We start from the raw sequence: 6,703 nt of genomic DNA on the forward strand, positions 1-6,703 counted from the left end.
TGTTTGCAAAGGTATCTGAGTTATTTTACAATATTCTTAAACTTCATATCGAGTTGCCATTTAGATCCAGATTCAATGACAACTCGAAATGAAGTTTAAATAATATTGTAAAATAACTCATATACCTTTGGAATAATTACCTCAATAATTTGGAAGAAACCAAATCATACTCCAGATGCAGGGCACCATGGGCATTCAGCGGTACATGATCCTGTCATCAAGGCAGCTTTCGCAGCCACTGATTTACATGCTGACACCAACAATGATCCGTTAGAGCTGAAAGCGTTTGCGGAACACTTCAGGGAGCGTCGCATCAGGCTTGATAAGCATCTGATCTAACAGATTACAGCTCGAAGAATAGCTCTGAAATCAATCTCCATTTAAATTAGTATAATTCACACAATTGTTTCATCATAACATTAACATTACATTTCTGATTAAGCTCAATTTTTATTCAGAGCTCGCAAATAACTGTTGACAGTTTCTCGTTGTATGCAAATGACTCAATGAGCAACCGATTTATGAGCTATTGATGCTGTCTCGGCTATTTATGCCGAGTATATATGTATGTATATACTTCACAGGGTCGGATATGCCTCCTTCTACCTGTTACATACATTTCCTGCTGGCACAAATTTATAATATACTTCTATCGTATGGGTAGCGGGTATAAAAAGACGTCAACAACAAGAGCGGCAGCGAGTGCAGTAGCACTATCAAAGGCGACAGAAACAGCAACGAGAAGCGGCAATGGCATCAAGTGGCAATCGCACTGTCAGCACAACATCAGATTCGAGATCCGCAGTCTCAGCGACAATAAGAAGCGACGGAGATCGACGACGAGTGGCGCAGGCTCAGCAACACATAGCACCCAATCCACAACGATAACGAGAAGTGGCAACGATCAGCGGTTAGACAGCTCTGCTCTATTGCCCTGATCCATAGTGTGACGGATTTCGTCAGATTTAATTTAATTTTCCCGCTTATATTCGTGATCCACTATTTTTTGGTATATTCATTTGGTATATTTTAATAATGGATTACGAGTACAGTAGGGGGTATATTATAGTAGTCTGAGCTTTTCTTCTTATTTATATTGAAGTCAATGGTTCCTGGTGCATACCAGCTTAGTAAATAATTCTACTTCATCTATTCAACATTTATCTTAGTATCGAAAGTTCCCGCTAATATTCGTGACCTGTGTTAAGCGATTTCCCTGGAGAATTTCTTTAGTGTTGGCACGCAGTTGTCCGACGGAAGTTTCAAAGATTTAATTAAATTCAATAAAATGTACGTTCAGTTGGGCATTCTCATTGTCTTCATTGACATTCCCATGACCATCAGCTGGGTTGCGGGTTGCCAAAGGACAACGACAACAGGATTTATCCGCATAGAGCACATCATTTAAGCACACTAATGCCGATTTACGAACGCCTCTGGAACGCCCTGACCATAAACACTCAGCGCTCATCCGGTTTATTTCCTTGCCCACGACCAATAAACTAAAATAAAATAAAATACCAACTCAGTGGAACACTTAAAAGTCGCATATACATATATCTGTGGACATTCTTTTGCTTGGCAGGCAGCAAGTCGTCGTTGGCTGATGAGCAGTCCGGCCACATCATTATCCACTGGGAGTGGTAATGCGAAAGTTGGCTGGTATTCCTGATGAACCGCAACCGGAAAGACAATGCTCGATGAGTCCTACTCAGAGTTAATCAAATTAAGTTTCGGCTGCCATTGTGAAACAAACTGTGCGGACAAAAGGTCCTATGCAGGACCGATGGGCGCGTAAATTAATCATCTTTTCTTTTTACTCTTGTTTTCTTCGGCTGATGTTGTTATTGTATCTGTTGTTAGTGTTGTTCTTGTTATTGTTGTGCCTGCATTTGTTGAAGTCTCGTCCAGCTATGCCTTTTTTTCTCACTTCTGCTGACTTTAATATTTACGGTTTTTTTTTTTGAGAGTATGAACTACTCTTTTTTCTTAAAGTATATTTATCATTAGCTGTGATTACATTTAGAAATGTAATTCGACAAACTTTCCTGAAACACAAATTAATTCTATATTATTACATTGTGTAAAGTAATGTTATTAATAATATAGGCTTAATATAAATTTATTAAAGTAAAATGTAAATTTAAATATTAAATATAAAATATTTGGGAATAAGATAATCTTTTTTTTTTTGTTAAATATATAAATTTAGTTAATTAACAAGAATTCTTCTACCTGTTATGGCAATTTGACATTCAAAAACAAAACAGTAATCGATCACAGTAATTTGAATAGGGAAACAAATAAAAAGAAATGGGATTTTACAATATTTTAAAGAATATTTAATTTTATACATTCAATTAAAGGTACATAATAAATCTCCTTGTGAGTTCTATCAAATGAATAGAAAATTTTGAAACAATTATGCGGATACTTGATGCCGCCCTGAAAAGTATGCTACAATAAAATGCAACAGCATTTAACGTCAATCAATTGAGTGCACTCGAGTGCAACAATTATTTGCTTTTCTATTTGAGCAAAGTAGTATACATTCTTTCTTCTTAATCTTATGCAGCGAAGAGTATCTCTCTTCAAAGCGTTTCCCAGCCTCATTTTGCTGGCCCACTGCGGCGCAGTTGCTTCTGTGATTTGCTTTTCTCGTTTGTGTTTGGATTGCACTGAACTTACAGTGTTTTTTTTTACAGTTTCTTGTGTTATTTATGCTCCTGCGGTTTTCACTCTTTTTTTTTTTAACCATGGTCATCCTTTGACTGTGGAAAACTTATTACGGAACTTATTAACAAAGTCAACACGCTTTTGGCTTTCAGCGCTGAAAGTTTATTATGCCAAGCTGCGTTTTCCATTAAGACCCACCGTGGATATCCCATGTCCAGGCCATCTCAATCCCCATTGCCCCCATTGGCCATGGTGCTCTTGGCTCTTGGCATTGTTATTATCGTTGTTGTCGTTGCCGTTGTCGTTGTCGTGGCGGTCACATTGTAATGCTCTTTGCCACTTTTCGGGCCTTTGACGGAAATGTTGTGCATTATGGGGAAACTTGCTCAGATTTCCGTCTCTTCCGGTGTGACATTTATTCATTATGATTTGCTCATTTTTCAGAAGTTTTTTTCTTGTCGCCTTTTTCGGTTTTGCAGCTCGACTTCGACGTCGAGTAAACCAAGAGAATGGAAATGAATGAGAGCTGTGTTAATTGGAAGAGTTTTCGGTTCCTTTATTTGCAAATAATTAAAAACTCAACCTGCAGAGTTGGGCGGCCAGCTTGATAAACGCGAGTTGTTAATTTATTTATTGACCCTTCTCACACTTTTTGCTTAATTTCATTGCTGTAAATAGAAAGTTTTGTGGCTTTGCTTTTGTCCGCTTCGCTTCCCCTCCCGTCATTGAATTTCCTATGGGTTTTATGCCAAATTGTACACCCTTCCGGTATAATTTGAGTGACCCGCATTGAGTTCTGCTTTGTACCCCGCAAATTTGTATTGAATCAGCAATTTCAGCTCGTGATTTGGGTGCCTTGGCGTCTCTCGAGATACGCTTGGTTAATTAACCGGGACGTTGTTCCCCAATAATTTCATAAAAGGAAACGCTTCAATGCATTAGTAAATAGATTCTCCAACTCATTCGTGCTTTTATTTATAGAAGCCTAAGTGTAAACTCTTTGCTTTATTTTTAGGTTCGTCGATTCCAATAATATCCTGTATCTTATCCTTGGAAATGACTGTGCAAGTTGATGGAATTCTATGGAATTACTTCTCCATAAACAATATGTATTAATCATATATGGAATTGTATTAAATTTCCTAAGAACTGCACTTAAATTTGATTGTTTCGGACAGGCCAAACAGGCAGCTGTCGATTAGGGACTCTCTATCTCAATTCACTCTTTTTTGTGCCTTCCTCATTTTGTTCGGTACTCGAGCTAGGGGAGAGAAAACACAAATATCTAATAAATATTTATGGCAAAAAAATAATAGCCAAAGCCATAAAATTGTTTGCAATGGCGTTATACACACGCTCCACGCACGTACACTCCCACACATACATATACACAATTTGTGTTTATAATTGCACCCACACAAATAAATGTGTTTTTGTTTGTGTTACTCTTCTGTGTAGGCTCCATTGCAGTTTGCCTGGAAGCCTACACAATTTTAGTAAAAAGCTACAACTGCTTTTGTGTGTGTGTATGTGTGGGAATTTAAATATGTGTGTTGAGTGTAAATTTTCAAGTGCTGTGTGTTATTGTCGACATTGGGATTGTTTATAGCCATGATAGATTCACACTTGCCTGTCGCACAGTAACAGAATAACTGGCTTAAGCTAGTTCACAGGCTTTTCATTTTATTTCAATAGATTTGTCCCCACTTTCAAGTTTTTCATTTAAGAATAATATTCTACTCGTATTATTTTGTATCTAATGTATTCAACTGGCAATGGGACAAAAAAACATTTGCTTTCTTGAAACATTTATTACATTTTTCATGAAAAATGCAAAAATAACAATGGGAATAAAATAAGTCTAGTTTATGGCTTACAATTTTTTGTGACAATAAGCGAGTAACACATGTTTCGCATATAAAAAATGTACCATAAACTGCATGTTATCCAATACTTTTCAATTCTGATTAAGTAAAGCTACAGTTTTTAATACTCCGAGCAATAAACTAACGTTTTGAATTTATTTTGACAATGACAACTCGAAATCAAGTTTAAATAATATTGTAAAATAACTCAGATACCTTTGCAAACATAATCTTAGTAAGGTTATCTAGACGATTGTACAGTCTAGATGTATAGCCTAGAGAGTCCAGAGCTCAGAGTCAGTTCAAATAAAACTATTTAACTAAAATGCTCCTCAATTTTTAAAGTATGTCGGTTGTGAACATTTCTATAAATATTTTTTAAAAATATTTTATTTATTTATTTATAGTTCTTCCCGGACAAACATCATCCAGTTGAATCGAATCCTAATGCGAAACCCAATTCGAATCGAATGACTAAAGATAATAGTCGCCCATAAGATGATGCTGAAGATGTTTCTGTTTTCGCTATCGTTGCCGTCATAAATGGACTATCAGTAGCCGAATCGCGCCCAACCGTGTCCAGTCGTTGATGGTGTTACATTTCCCTCAAATTCAGCATTTCGGCTATGATAGCTACTGCAAACGCTTTCAGCTCTCGCGGATCATTGAAAACCGCCCTGATGACAGGATGATGTACCGCTGAATGCCCATGGTATTGAGGTAATTATTCCAAAGGTATCGGAGTTATTTTACAAGATTATTTAAACTTTATTTTGAGTTGTCATTGAATCTAGATCTAAATGACAACTCGCTATGAAGTTACATAATCTTAGTAAGGTTATCTAGACGATTGTATAGTCTAGATGTATAGCCTAGAGAGTCCAGAGCTCAGTCAGTTCAAATAAAACTATTTAACTAAAATGCTCCTTAATTTCTCAAGTATGTCAGTTGTGAACATTTTTATAAATATTTTTTTAAAATATTTAATTTTTTTATTTTTAGTTCTTCCCGGACAAACATCATCCAATTGAATCGAACCGAATCGAATGACTAAAGATAATAGTCGCCCATAAGAAGAATGTACTGAAGATGTTGCTGCTGTCATAAATGACTATCAGCATCAATAGAACCCATAAATCTGTTGCTCATTAAGTCTTTTCGTAAAGAGTCCAAGACCAAGATATTTTCGATCGCTAGCCTTGCCTTCGTCACCTCAAGCCCCTTGACCTCTGCGGCCAGCTCTTGCTCCTTGCAGCGGAATTCTGCCTTCTTCATTCTAAAGTACCTTATGCGCTCATCTCGCCGCCGCCCGTCGTCCCACCTCCTCCCCCACCTTGAACATCCGTTGGCGCCAACGGGTGTTCATGGTAGGGGAGGAGGTGGGACGACGGGCGGGTTCGAGGCACAGGCACAGTAAGAGAAAACAACTATATCCTATTAGGAAATACTATAGGCCAATTTGTACAATTTGCAAATAATGCATACAATGAAGTTATGTAACATATATGCATTCAATTATTGAAGGATTTGTTAACGTCGAATAGTCATGAATTTAAAATAAATTGTGTAGTAATGGGGACGTGATATTACATATTGTTGCTTAATTTGGGGAAAGGCATAGCGCCAGAAGCTGTTACAGGTTGGTAGGTTAAAGAAGAAGAACATAACCACCTTCGTTCTTCGTAATTATATATTGAACGCATAATCCCGTCTGTTCCTATCTTATTTGTGGCACGGTGGCTTACTAGGTGGCAAGAGACCCACCCCACTTTCCCTGAACTGTAGTCGACGATGTAGGCAGAGTACGCCTCCAGTTTGCTGCCCACTTAACGTGTTTGTCCCAATGTTTGTATCTTGATTTTCATTTCATTATATTTCCTTTAATGTTTAATTTAATAATTTGTTATTGAAAATATTTGTGTATTTATTTCCCTTAAGTTTTATCATCTGCAAATCTCTTAATAGTTTTTTTTGCTGTACCAGCAGAATTCACAGATTATCCCACACATGCTGAATATGCTTTTGTGGTATCGGGTAGAAGAGAGCTCAATCATATTCTGAGCATACGAGGGCAAAACGTAAATGCGTGCAAAGTAAATTTTGCATTTAATTAGGAGCGAGTGTAAAGCAATGCCCGAAACATAGAAACAAGCTGAGAAATA

At 37.2% G+C, this 6,703-nt stretch overlaps 1 long non-coding RNA gene across 1 annotated transcript; it reads left to right on the top strand.

The window, feature by feature from the left end:
- The first annotated feature begins 4,777 nt into the window (after window positions 1–4,777).
- LOC117575454 (uncharacterized) lies at window positions 4,778–5,851 on the top strand. The gene is made up of 3 exons (XR_007955412.1): window positions 4,778–4,885; window positions 4,949–5,261; window positions 5,544–5,851. It is a non-coding gene; the product is annotated as an uncharacterized LOC117575454 (long non-coding RNA).
- Window positions 5,852–6,703: the final 852 nt, after the last annotated feature.

This window comes from Drosophila albomicans, chromosome 2R (assembly GCF_009650485.2).
Source record: "Drosophila albomicans strain 15112-1751.03 chromosome 2R, ASM965048v2, whole genome shotgun sequence".
NCBI lineage: Eukaryota > Metazoa > Arthropoda > Insecta > Diptera > Drosophilidae > Drosophila > Drosophila albomicans.